Below are 14,730 nucleotides of genomic sequence, written 5' to 3' on the forward strand. Positions count from 1 at the left end.
TTCAGTGCGGGTGCAATGCGTTCACCTCCCGCATCGGAATATTCACCCGTGTGAAAGGGGCATTAGGCTACTTTCACACTTGCGTTAGGTGCGGATCCGTCTGGTATCTGCAGACGGATCCGCACCTATAAATGCAAACGATGGTATCCGTTCAGAACGGATCCATCTGCATTCTATGTAAAAAAAAGTCTAAGTCTAATTGTTAGTCAGACGGATCCATCCTGACTTTACATTGAAAGTCAATGGGGGACGGATCCGTTTGCAATTGCACCATATTGTGTCAACGTCAAACGGATCCGTCACCATTGACTTGCATTGTAAGTCTGGCGGATCCGTCTGGCTCCGCACCGCCAGGCGGACAAGCAGCGTTTTGGTGTCTGCCTCCAGAGCAGAATGGAGGCGGAATGGAGCCAAACTGATGCATTCCGAACGGATCCTTATCCATTCAGAATGCATTGGGGATGAACGGTTCCGTTCGGGGCCGCTTGTGAGAGCCCTCAAACGGATCTCACAAGCGGAACCCCAAACGCAAGTGTGAAAGTAGCCTAAGGAGCACTACAGTCTCGGGATTGCTGAGGAGCCAAACTCCATGATTGCTATTTTTATGACATTTCAGAAGATATATTAGGTGAAATTCCCTCCTACTCTTCCAATGATAAAGTACTGACTTCATAATTACAATACGTTCAGTAGGTTATGATCCATTTTATCTTGCCAATTTACCTTCTAGTGCTTCTAGTTTGTATCCTGGGTGGTCTTGGTGGAGGTGTTTCTTCTGGTAGGGAATGCCTAGGTTTGTATGGTGGAAGATGTTCTGAAACCTCATTATCCTATATCATTAACAAAACATATTTTTTAAGCATTGAATTTCATACATATATTTATACTACAATGTCTATTCAGCATTTGAGCTCTTTTCACATTTCCATCGGAGGCTCTGTTGGAAATTCCATCATATTGGATGGGGAATATAGCGCAGCATGCTTCGTTATTCTTAATGTCTAAATGACAGACCCATTATAAGTCTGTGGGGTCTGTCAGAATTCGATTCGGCTGCTTCACAAGGAAATTCAATTTGTAACGAATCTCATTCCATTGTATGTAGCGGGCACAATGACAGAGAATGGCAATTGTGCCACGCCACGTCATTGAGCCCCTCAGATGCTGGATTCAACACTAATGGTGGCATCTGAGGGTCACATTCAGCCTATAAGGGGGTTAATCTGGGGTTAAAAAATAAATATATATATAAAATGTACTCACCTCATCCATTTGCTTGCGGAGAGGCTGTCGCAGCCATCTTGATTGAAGAAAATGCGCCAAATCTCACCCGAGCTGACATGATGACGTCACCACAGTGGGCAGACGCAGTGATGTCAATACTGAAGACGTCACTGCACCCGGCCAGCGTAGTGATGTCACACGGCAGCGCACATGAGATTTGACGCATTTTCCTCAATCAAGATGGCCGCAGCGGCCTCTTCACGAGCAAATGGATGAAATGAGTATGTATTTTCTGGAATTTAATTATTTCCACGAAGCGCGAGGAAATTCAACTTCGTGACAAATCGAATTTCTTCTGAAATTCAGATCGAAGTCCACTTTGTTAACTTCGATTCGCTCAACACTACTGTCCATCATAGGATGGATGCAGGACTCCATTATTTTAGCTTTTCTGCTCCTGCGATGGAGCTGAAAAATATAAATTTTAGCATAAGTGTGAAAAGAGCATAAATTGTACCTCCATTTTTAATATCAGTGCTATTTCTTTATATTTTAGGTTCAGTGAAATTGCAAATACTAACCCACTGTAACAATGTCCTGCCACAATGGCAAGGTGTCCCGCAAGCGGCAGCACTAGCCTGGAGTAGATAGATAGATAGATAGATAGATAGATAGATAGATAGATAGATAGATAGATAGACAAATAGATAAATAGACAGATACAGTAGATAGAGTGATAGAAAGATAGCCACATATACAGTGAGGTCCATAAATATTGGGACATCAACACAATTCTAAGATTTTTGGCTCTATACACCACCACAATGGATTTGAAATGAAACGAACAAGATGTGCTTTAACTGCAGACTGTCAGCTGTAATTTAAGGGTATTTACACCCAAATCATGTAAACGGTGTAGGAATTACAACAGTTTGCATATGTGCCTCCCACTTGTTAAGGGATCAGAAGTAATGGGACAATTGGCTTCTCAGCTGTTCCATGGCCAGATGTGTGTTATTCCCTCATTATCCCAATTGCAATGAGCAGATAAAAGGTCCAGAGTTCATTTCAAGTGTGCTATTTGCATTTGGAATCTGTTCCTGTCAACTCTCAAGATGAGATCCAAAGAGCTGTCACTATCAGTGAAGCAAGCCATCATTATGCTGAAAAAAAACAAAACAAACCTATCAGAGAGACAGCAAAAACATTAGGCGTGGCCAAAACAACTGTTTGGAACATTCTTAAAAAGAAGGAGCGCACCGGTGAGCTCAGCAACACCAAAATACCTGGAAGACCACAGAAAACAACTGCGGTGGATGACCGAAGAATTCTTTCCCTGGTGAAGAAAGCACCGTTCACAACAGTTGGCCAGATCAAGAACACTCTCCAGGAGGTAGGTGTATGTGTATCAAAGTCAACAATCAAGAGAAGACTTCACCAGAGTGAATACAGAGGGTTCACCACAAGATGTAAGCCATTGGTGAGCCTCAAAAACAGGAAGGCCAGATTAGAGTTTGCCAAACGACATCTAAAAAAGCTTTCACAGTTCTGGAACAACATCCTATGGACAGATGAGACCAAGATCAACTTGTACCAGAGTGATGGGAAGAGAAGAGTATGGAGAAGGAAAGGAACTGCTCATGATCCTAAGCATACCACCTCATCAGTGAAGCATGGTGGTGGTAGTTTCATGGCGTGGGCATGTATGGCTGCCAATGGAACTGGTTCTCTTGTATTTATTGATGATGTGACTGCTGACAAAAGCAGCAGGATGAATTCTGAAGTGTTTCGGGCAATATTATATGCTCATATTCAGCCAAATGCTTCAGAACTCATTGGACGGCGCTTCACAGTGCAGATGGACAATGACCCAAAGCATACTGCAAAAGCAACTAAAGAGTTTTTTAAGGGAAAGAAGTGGAATGTTATGCAATTGCCAAGTCAATCACCGGACCTGAATCCGATTGAGCATGCATTTCACTTGCTCAAGACAAAACTGAAGGGAAAATGCCCCAAGAACAAGCAGGAACTGAAGACAGTTGCAGTAGAGGCCTGGCAGAGCATCACCAGGGATGAAACCCAGCGTCTGGTGATGTCTATGCGTTCCAGACTTCAGGCTGTAATTGACTGCAAAGGATTTGCAGCCTAGTATTAAAAAATAAAAGTTTGATTTATGATTATTATTCTGTCCCATTACTTTTGGTTCCTTAACAAGTGGGAGGCACATATGCAAACTGTTGTAATTCCTACACCGTTCACCTGATTTGGATGTAAATACCCTCAAATTAAAGCTGACAGTCTGCAGTTAAAGCACATCTTGTTCATTTCATTTCAAATCCATTGTGGTGGTGTATAGAGCCAAAAATCTTAGAATTGTGTCGATGTCCCAATATTTATGGACCTGACTGTATATACTGTAGATCGCGCTCTCTCCCTAGTATAAAACTGCAGTTCCATGCGCCATCTGCCGTTTAGAAACACAAATTGCACCCTGGATTTTCTAACTACTCTTTTTACACACTTTGTTCTCTATTTAAACAGGATATCGCTCTGCACTCACGCGATTCCACTGTGAGCGCTAGCGCTGCTACATCTGTAGAATATGGAGCAGAATCTATTCTTTCAGTAATATGAGCAATGCAATAATGTTGGAGTAACACGGAGTCTATTGAATCACCAATAAGGCTGTGGGCGCTAATTGTCAGCATTTTAAATACAGCTGCAACATTAGTCACACAATCGCCTTCCAGGGGGAACAGGAGCAGAGAGAAGAACTCCTACATGTAAGTCAATTATACCTCGGTCATTTTAACTACAGACTTTGAAAGTTTGTCTGGTGTTTATCTAGTGTCAATTCAGTGTGAGTACCACTGGTGATTATAACCTTTGATTGTAGTGCGGGTCTTATCAAGACTATATGACAGGATAACAGAAACAGCATCCTGTTGGGAGCTTCCCTAGCATCTGAACTGTGAGTCAGCACTGACTATTGACTAATGATTTCACATATTTTTGGGTGATGAACACCAAACTGATCCTGGTATATTATTACTTTTTGCCCTATAGGATGTGGAGCACACCATCTGCTACTTGAAGGAGCCCAACACGGGCACGAGTGTCAAAATGTACATATAATCGGCCCTAAATGATGCTATCAAGCACATCCATTGGCCTGATTACATCCCCCTGCATCCATAAATTGTAGAGCGACTATCCTAGTTTGTATATGCCGGCACCTATCTTATATTATTTTGTTATGTGACCTGGCTATATGTCAGTATTTATCCAGTTGCATTTATTTTGTATAGACCAACAGTTTTGACTACACCTCCTGATGAACCCATAGCACTGTCTAGGGGGAAACGCGTCGAGGTAGCTAAGGTGTTTGACTACCAAGAGGTAGCCAAGGTGTTTGACTACCCAGTCAACCCAGACCAACTTTATGTTTTGTATATGTCTGTACTTTATGTTTTATTGTATTTTTTGTTTTTTCACTCCATTCAGCTGATTTATATATATTGATAAATAATTATCCTCACCTCAACCTGGGGTAATCTAGTGCTACCCCCTCTCTGCACTCCTCTAGGGATTTGTAAGGGGTAGTAGTCTAGGTACGTGGACAGGGGGCCTCCACCATCAGGAGTCCTCCCTGGGCTGAGGCTTTAGGATAGGGGTAGATATAGGGATAATCATTCCCAGACCCCAGGCTATTATTATTATATGCTGGATGTGAATATCGGTCACGTTCATTTCTTTATATATATTTGATGTTATGTATAGTGGACCCTAGTGGGATCCTTTTAAGGTATACCAATAAAATTATTATTTTAAGGGTTATTTCTCTATGCTGGACTTGTTAATGCAATAATATAGCAGTGCAGCTCAAGGGCAGACACAAGCTGTCTCATCACTGCATTCTGCTGATTTCTGGGGTAATAGAAGGAGCCCCAATGTGTGTGATCACCAGATATGAGGTCACTGATGGCGTATAAGTAACTCCATTTTGTCTTATTCAGCCACATGTATTACGATTGCATCAGGCCAGTGCACTATTCTAAGATTTCCATTTGTGTCTTTCTCCCTCTGTAGTATTGAGACCAGATTAGAAAAGGCCCATACATTTGTTTAACCAGCCTTACTTCACAAGGTCATTCTCATGTTTATACCTGAATGATTAACTGTCGCTACTATGAAACATCTATTTCTGTAAGTGCAGAGCTCATGTGTATTCAGGCCATACGATAAGACTAATGCTAACATATGATTGGATGTAATGGGAGGCCAATCCTCCCCTATATTAAGTGTTGGCACGCAGTGAATAAACCAGAATGGATCAGAGAAAGACACGTGTTTTTGGTCTCCATCTAATTCATTCTCTCGGTACCGAATAGGGCTTAATTCAAGCTGATCACCGAAATCTTGTGGGACACATTTAGGCAAAGGGCCTAATTTAGCCTTACAGCTTTTGGCGGCTCGTCCGTGATCGAGAGGGCCATCTTTAGGTACAAGAGACATCAATTGTCTTCTTCGGACCTGGAGGCACTGACCAAAATCTCGACTTAAAGTAAGTTGAACCATCTATTTATGATTTCGGTGAATTGCGGTGTCTGGGGTGTCTGGGGCACACGCAAAAGTTGATTGTAAGAGGCTCCGGGAGTCCATATCGTGAGATATAAAAAGTGCACTATGAATATGAATAATCTGTTCCGGGAACAGAAGGTACAAGCTTGGATTAACTCCTATATATATATATAGTATAAGTATTTTAGAAGTAATAAGATTATCTGTTTGTGTGAGATACTGACCGGGTGGTAAGTGTACGGTCGCATCCCACTGTTATTATCAAATTGATGTATTTTGGGTTAAACTACTGTTAATGTGTAAAATTGTTTGTGTTGTGGAGGACTGCAAGACGCCCCAGTTTTTCGGCTAAGAGTAATCTGTTGACCCGGAAAATTTGAACGCAAGTGGCGGTCCGAAACAACAATAGTCGATAGGGGTCCAAAGAGTATAGAGAGACATTAAGATACGAATCAGCTGATCAGTTGACAGGTCTTGTCGGCGCTATTTCAGTGCAGTACAGCCAGTCCTGACAGCGATTGTCTCACTTACTCTTTGAACTATAAATACTAACATGGGAGGACAAGGGTCTAAAACTAAATTCCCTAAACCCGAACCAGGAGAAACTTGCAAAGTCTATGTAGCCCGTGTTAGTCCAACAAACTATTACCTGATCAACCCGTGGGTAGATAATCTAGCAGGCTGGACTGAGGTAATGGATGCTGCAGATCCATTCCCCAGGGACGGTGATAATAGTATTTATCATATGGATATGGTCAAAGGACTATGTCTAGGTGATAAAACAGCCTGGCCGCATTTCAATGCCGATCCTTCCTGGGACATGGAGTACATGTCCAGGGGTGCAGAACAATGGCTGGAAATAGCCCCCCACTGGTATGATGCAGGTAATAGCAAGAAGAATAAGAATCTAAAAAGTCCCAAAAATGATAGGTCTCTACATGAAATAGAACAGGAGGTAGGCACAAAGAAGAGAAGTCAGAAATCCCCTCCACCTTATAATAAATCCACCCCCACGGCACCTCTGTACCCAGTTCTGACTCAGATTGAGGAAGATGCTGTAACAGCGGTTATACCATTAGAACTAGAAGAAAAATACCGACCCCCCATGCCAACATTTGGAAACATAGCAGAGCGCAGTCTAAATACTGGCACACCACATACTAGTTATACTACACGCAGTACAAGTAGAATGAAAGATGAAACAGAACAGGGTGAATCAAAGGAAGGAGTCCAAGTAATTGCTCCCTTTCTGACAGTAGGACAACACTTAGTAAAAAAGCCCATAGAAATAGAGGATCTCAACAAAATTATAAAGTATTGTCCCAAACCTTCCATAGCCCCACTAGGGACTATTACATACCTAAAAAAGGCCTGTAGAGGGCGCAACTACACACAGGAAGATTTAAGGCTTATCCTGGATGGTATTATAGGAACACACACAACCTGGGATTGGGACAAGGTTAGCTCCATATCTACTATTACACAACGCGGTGATGCTCTAGATTATGTATGTAATACAGAAGTGGGTCAGAAAAGGATATGGGCGGAGATTGAGGAACATATGAATGAGGTATTCAAACAAAAATCTTCATTGCCCGTAGCAGTAGCCTGCAAACAGAAATCTGCTGAGTCGGTCACTGAATTCTGGAAAAGATTCATTGATTGCTGGAAGACTGAGGCGGGGCTACCTGTGCGTGACAATGACAGTTTGATTATCTCCACATTTGTAAACAATCTATCAGATAAATTGATCCTAACTGTGAAACAAAATGTGTCCTCTTGGACTTCAGATACAACTGATGAGTTTGAGAAACATCTCTTTGAAAAAGAAGCAGCAGGATGCTTTGAGATAAGGAAAGCAACATCCCCCACACACGCATATACTAGCAGAGGCAGGGGGAGGAGGGGTGGGAATAATAGCAGACCCTACAATGGAAGACATGACTCATTGCCAAATAATTGTTGTTATAACTGTGGAAAAGAAGGACATTGGGCACGTCAATGCCGCGCACCAAAAAAGGGTAAGGGGAAAGGTCAAGATTACAACACACAGAAACCTGACACTCAGTCACAAAACAACCAACCAAGTCAGATAAACCACAGACAAGGTCCACAGAGTCAGCCCAGATTCCCATTAGATTGGCATCAGCAAAACTCATACTGAGGATGCCCTGAGGGACAAAGCCCCGCTTTCACGCAGGTCACCACACATTGGAAGGACACACCAGTAATTCTACTTAGAGTAGGAGGAAGAAAAGTGGGATTTTTAATAGATAGTGGAGCTACTTCTAGTGTGTTAAACAACTCAATGTACAAAGGGCCTTTAAGGAAGTGTGCGCCCTCTATGGGAATAAATGGGGTACTGACGAGGACATACAGAACAGATTCCTTACCAGTAGAAACCATTGATAGGGAATACATTACAGATCATGCTTTTAGCATCATACCTGAATGTCCTGTGAGCCTTCTGGGAAGAGACTTATTCATTAAGTTAGAATTGCAAATCACTGTTGAGAACAATGGCATCAGTGTATACTCTGATGCTTTGCCCATAATAACCCCCACACCTCTGATCCTTACAAACTTACAAGATCACTCAGAATTAGAGGATATAGACCCATCATTATGGGCAAAGGGGGACTATGACACAGGATTCATTGACTGCACACCATACAAAGCAACCATCAAAGAGGGCAGTACACCTGTATATCAGAAACAATACCCGCTGTCAAAAGAGAAACTTGATGGACTTAGGCCAATGATAAAGGAATTCCTACAAAAGGGAATCCTGGAAGAGGTGATTTCACCCTACAGCACGCCCGTGAATCCAGTGACAAAGGCAGATGGTACTACCCGCTTTGTGCAGGATTTAAGGGCAATAAATAATATCATTGTGCCTATTGCTCCTATTGTCCCAGATGTCACCTCACTTCTTTCTGCAATTCCTGCAGACGCTGTCTATTTCAGTGTGATAGATCTGAAAAATGCTTTCTTTTCTATCCCAGTTGATAAGGCAACCAGACTACTTTTTGCTTTTTCCTTTGATGGACGACAACTGACCTGGTGCAGAATGCCTCAGGGATTTGCTGATTCACCTGTAGTGTACAGCATAGTCCTCCAAGCCACGTTAAAACTATGGTACCCCCCCCAAGGCTCTGTGTTGCTGCAATATGTTGATGATTTGTTACTGTGTAGCATGTCAGCGGAGGCCAGCATTCAGGATGGTTTATCACTGTTAAAATGGTTGTCAGGATGTGGTCACAAAGTGGCACTTAAGAAAATGCAATGGTGTAAAATGCAGGTTGAATACTTGGGCTTTGTCCTCACAAAGGGTGAAAGGAGAATCAGCGCAGAAAGAGTCCAGTCTATTGCGGGTTTGGTCGCCCCGCACACCAGGAAAGAAATGTTATCTTTCCTTGGTATGATAAATTACTGTAGACAATGGATTCCTGATTGTTCTTACTACGACAATGTTTTGAGGCAAGCCACTCTGGATGGAAATCCAGATCTGATTAAATGGTCTTCTGAAATGTACAATGCATTTGATTGTCTGAAATGTTCACTCATGTCGAGTCCAGGGCTGGGCCTCCCTGACTATAATATGCCCTTCCACATGTTTGCACGCCAAAATTGTAAAACCATGGCGGGGGTACTGACACAAGAACACGGAGGCAAGTTGCGTCCTTGTGCGTTTTTCTCAAAGGTTATGCCCACCTCTGTCCAGGGGATGCCGGCATGTCTGCGTTCCCTTGCAGCCTGTGCAATGATGGTAGAATTAGCAACTACTTTCACCCTGGGACATTTAACCTTCTTGCACACTACACATGATGTTGTAGGCTTACTCAGAGGTGTACATACACAACACATGTCAGCGCAAAGATTATCTGGATATGAGATCCTGTTGCTCAGTAACCCTTCACTCCAGATTAAATATGCATCCAACATTACAGGACCAGCACCTATTTTGAATGCATTACTAGGGCTGAAAGGAACAGAAGATGCCCTTCCTGACACACATGATTGCCTACAGGTGCTCAATCATGAGACGTCACCCAGGGCTGACTTATCAACTGTTCCCATACCTGATGCACCAGAAGTTTTTGTTGATGGATCATGCTCTCGCCCCACTGATACTATATTCTGTGCAGCATATGCTATTGTTATGCTGCCAGATATAGTCTTGGAAGCAAATCCAATTCCCATCCAGTCTGCACAGGCAGCTGAACTCATTGCACTCACAAGGGCTTGCATACTACACACCAATAAACCTGTCACTATTTACACAGACAGCAGATATGCTCATGGTGTAGTATGGGATCATGGAATGATTTGGCAGAGGAGAGGATTCACTGCAGCAGACGGTAAGAGAATCTCACATGCACAGCTAGTCACGGACCTCTTGGCTGCAATCAGATTGCCTTCAGATTTAGCTATAGTACATTGCAGGGCACACACAAATGGAAAAGACAGAATTTCAAGAGGTAATGCATTTGCAGATAGTGTAGCTAAAGACACAGCCAAGAGTAATCCAAATAGAATGAATCATGACAATTGGGAAATGGCAGTCTTACACCCACCCTCACCTGATTTGACACACATGCTAACAGACCTACAAAGGTATGCCACTGAAACAGAGGAGAAGGATTGGTGCTATCCAATCTTGCAGAAAAATCCAAAGTCTGGATTGATCTGCAAGGAGGGGAAGCCTTGCATACCTCAGCATAGTGCATCCATCTTCATTGCACACTTTCACGGTGTAGGACACAACAGCATACAAACCACCCACATGTTGCTGAGCCAAAGTTTTTACATTACTGATAGCAAACAGCTAGTCACAGACTACATACACAGATGTATTACGTGCTTAAGAAACAACCCTAACAACCCACTGAAAATACCTCACCAACACCTTGACTACCCCACTACACCATTCACCCACTTGCAGGTGGATTATACGCATATACCTAAAACAAAAGGGAAACAAGAGTATGCATTAGTGATAGTGGACATGTTCTCAAGGTGGCCAGAAGTCTTCCCTACAAAGGCAGAAGATGCTAAAACTACAGCCAAAATTCTGACTCAGCAAATAATCCCAAGGTGGGGCTGTCCTCTGGTTATTGAATCAGACCAGGGGCCGGCCTTCACCTCAAAACTTAACAAGGAGGTAGCTAGACTGTTACAGGTGGAATGGAAATATCATATTCCGTATCACCCACAAAGCTCAGGCATTGTGGAAAGAATGAACAGGACAGTTAAAGACAAACTCAGGAAGGCCACTGCTGGTACATTTGAAAAATGGAAACAAATCCTACCCATAATACTTGCAGAAATTAGAATGACGCCTAATAAGAAGTTAGGGATTTCACCATTTGAAATTCTCATGGGTAGGCCTTTCCCCACACCATGGGCAAGAAACCCCCTGGTAGTGCAGGAAGGGGACTTGGACCTGATCAGAGAGGAGTATGTTACTAATCTGATCAAAGTCCTCAGTAAAACTGAAGAAAAAGTTGCTTGTAAGTCTCCTTCTCTTTCACAGGAACCAACCCATCCATTCCGGGTAGGCGACCAGGTGATGATCAAGATCTTAAAGAAGGGAAAGGAACCAGGAAGCTTCACCTACGGACCACCCACCGAGGTAGTCGCGATCACCAGAACAGCAGTCCTCACTGAACAGTCACCCACGTGGATCCACGCCACAAGGATTAAGTTGGTGAAGAAAAGAGAGGTACTAACGGGGGCAGACAGCCCTGACCTCCAACGAGGCCCAGAGGTACTAACGGGGGCAGACAGCCTTGACCTCGAAGAAGATACAGAAGGGGTACTAACGGAGGCAGACAGCCTTGACCCTCAACGAGATGACGCAGTTGGGAAATTCCTCGAGATGGCTGAGATGCAGTGCCTTAATAATTGCAATTTTGTGTCTCCTACTTACTGTCCCATGGCTGTGGGACAGACAGATATACTTGAAAACAGAATGCAGAGGGGAAGACAATCTGTGGAAGACAAAGGAGAACTTATGGCTGTACCTGGCCAAAACTCTGAACTTAACTGACTTTTGTCTCCAAACCACTTTATCGGCATCTAACATTTTGGAGACATGTCTGGTAGCAGTCCCCACCCCAGTAGCTGTATGGACGGGGCTCCTACGTTCCCAATGGAATGACACTGATTTGGAGGATCATGATGTTAAATATGGATATGTAAATCCTTATCATGCTTGTTATGACTGTCCTACATATGAGACTCTGCAGAGTAATATGATAGAAATAATTACAGGTCTTGTCACAGCAGCAGAAATATGTTATAACTTCACCTGTGATGAGACACTATTGCCTCCCTGCATACAAGCAAAAATGCAGAATAAGACTAAGCCAAATATTTGTGATAGAGATATAGATAGTTGTAAAAAGATAGTATCAGGAAAAAATATGCAATGTAATATTACTAAAACAGTACCATCCCTAGACAAACATGTACCTCTACCAGCAGGATGGGTATTGGCCTGTGGAAATACTAGTTACACATACATACCGGCCAATATTACAGAGGGACCCTGTACAATAGCTAGGCTGACATTAGCAATGTTACCACTATTCCCAGCAATGCAGACACGACACACGAGAGACACTTCCCTACAGCTACCAGAAAATTGTGATTATAATGTGAATCTCCTCTCTAGATCAGAATATATGAGTTTAGGGATGTCTTTGGTAGGAGTACCAGGGTTGGCCGTATATAACCACAGGACAATATCAAAACTTGCCTGTTTTATGGTAAAACAGATAAATGTCACTAGTGCAATTCTGCAAGATATGCTGCTGGATATACAATCGTATAAAAAGGCTATCTTGCAGAATAGGGCAACTATTGACTATTTATTGCTCCAACATGGTGTAGGATGCTCAGCGTTCGCAGGGATGTGTTGTTTCAATTTATCAGATCACTCCCGTGGTATAAAAGATAAAATAGGCCAACTAGAAGACATGATTAAACATATAAAACAAGATGTTGACCAAGGTTGGTGGGACTGGCTTTTTGGCTGGATACCTGACTTTGGTCAAATAAGATATGTTGTAGGAGTGGCATTTGCCGTGATCGCTGCAATAGTGGGTCTCTGCTGTTGTCTACAGTGTGTGCCCTCCCTTCTGGCCGTATGTAAAAATGTGTCCGAAAGAGGGGTACACTCAACATTCCTCTATACTCCGGTAGAGGTAGAAGAGGCAAACACAACCCCAACAAAGCCTGAGGATTATACTCCTGAAGGGTATATGGAATATCTAAAGGCTTACAAGCAAACAAAGGAAGAGCAGAGAAAGAACCATATAGTTTAAGATAAATATAAGGTTCTAAAGAGAGGATTGATGGCGTATAAGTAACTCCATTTTGTCTTATTCAGCCACATGTATTACGATTGCATCAGGCCAGTGCACTATTCTAAGATTTCCATTTGTGTCTTTCTCCCTCTGTAGTATTGAGACCAGATTAGAAAAGGCCCATACATTTGTTTAACCAGCCTTACTTCACAAGGTCATTCTCATGTTTATACCTGAATGATTAACTGTCGCTACTATGAAACATCTATTTCTGTAAGTGCAGAGCTCATGTGTATTCAGGCCATACGATAAGACTAATGCTAACATATGATTGGATGTAATGGGAGGCCAATCCTCCCCTATATTAAGTGTTGGCACGCAGTGAATAAACCAGAATGGATCAGAGAAAGACACGTGTTTTTGGTCTCCATCTAATTCATTCTCTCGGTACCGAATAGGGCTTAATTCAAGCTGATCACCGAAATCTTGTGGGACACATTTAGGCAAAGGGCCTAATTTAGCCTTACAGTCACCCTAGGATCTATCTGTACCCCGCTTATATAAGTTATTAAATAGTAATTATTACCTGGCTTCTTCACTGCAACCATCTTTAAAAACGCTTCCTCAAACATCTTTAGTTCCTTTAGATCCATTTCTTTCTTTTTTGCACGCCGACGATAGGCCATATAACTGTGAGACAGAGAAAAGTCCTTACATGAGCCGTACAGATGACAATATTCAGTTCCCCATCAGAAAACACCCATGGACCCCTCCCCCACTACAGAGATTGGGATATAAAGATGCAGTATAACAAGCAGGAAGGATCTGGTGTCTTAGTGTATATTATATCATAATATAGCAGCGGGAAAGGGAGGACAGCGACTACCTGATTATAGCACTGTCCGATCCAGCCCCTGTATTATAGACTGGCTGCTGTAGTTACTGCGCCACCTGTAGGTCAGACATTAAATCTTATACGAATAATGTGATGTTTAGAGTAGAAGAAAAAGGAAACTCACCAGCAAATTATGATGGTAAATACTCCGGCAAAAAGAAGAATTCCGAAAAGCGGCAGGACAATGCGCAATATGTCTGGTAATAAAGAAACGTGATGCTTGTTATTAATTCTTACTATAGAGAGAAAACATTCTACAAGACATTGTCCAACATCTCTAGATCCTCCTGATGCCAGCAGGGCCCTTCACGAGGACATCAGCTGGTAGGCACTGGCAGCTTGGCTGGGTATAGCGGTGGTGATTGCTAGACTGTGGACTGGTAACATCTGGATAAGGGGCACATCATTATAGGAAAGGAATTAAATGACTACTCACTGTTATTCGCACCTCCGCTGTCCGGACCGCGCGTTGTCCGCGGTGATCCATGGAAAGTCACTGTCCATAAAAGAATGAAGGAAAATAAAGACATGAAATCAATCAGCAGCTGAACCCCTAAACTGGACCATGAGGTGGAGATACTAACTGAACCCTAGAAACCTACACAACCCTCCCAGTGATAACGTCCATTACCGCCCGGTGTCTCTGGGACTTTCTGTTCAGCAAAACAAACAAAAAAATCACCAACAGACACAAGAGAAATCTGCTGAGCTCCATCT

The 14,730-nt window shown here is 42.8% G+C and overlaps 1 long non-coding RNA gene across 1 annotated transcript; it reads right to left on the minus strand.

Moving 5' to 3' along the window:
• Positions 1 to 1,821: 1,821 nt before the first annotated feature.
• LOC121005001 lies at positions 1,822 to 14,488 on the minus strand. Its single transcript, XR_005779855.1, has 4 exons — positions 14,450 to 14,488; positions 14,138 to 14,210; positions 13,705 to 13,808; positions 1,822 to 1,862 (listed from the first exon to the last, which is right to left on the minus strand). It is a non-coding gene; the product is annotated as an uncharacterized LOC121005001 (long non-coding RNA).
• Between the last annotated feature and the right edge of the window lie 242 nt (positions 14,489 to 14,730).

Source organism: Bufo bufo, chromosome 6, assembly GCF_905171765.1.
Source record: "Bufo bufo chromosome 6, aBufBuf1.1, whole genome shotgun sequence".
In the NCBI taxonomy this organism is placed as follows: Eukaryota; Metazoa; Chordata; class Amphibia; order Anura; family Bufonidae; genus Bufo; species Bufo bufo.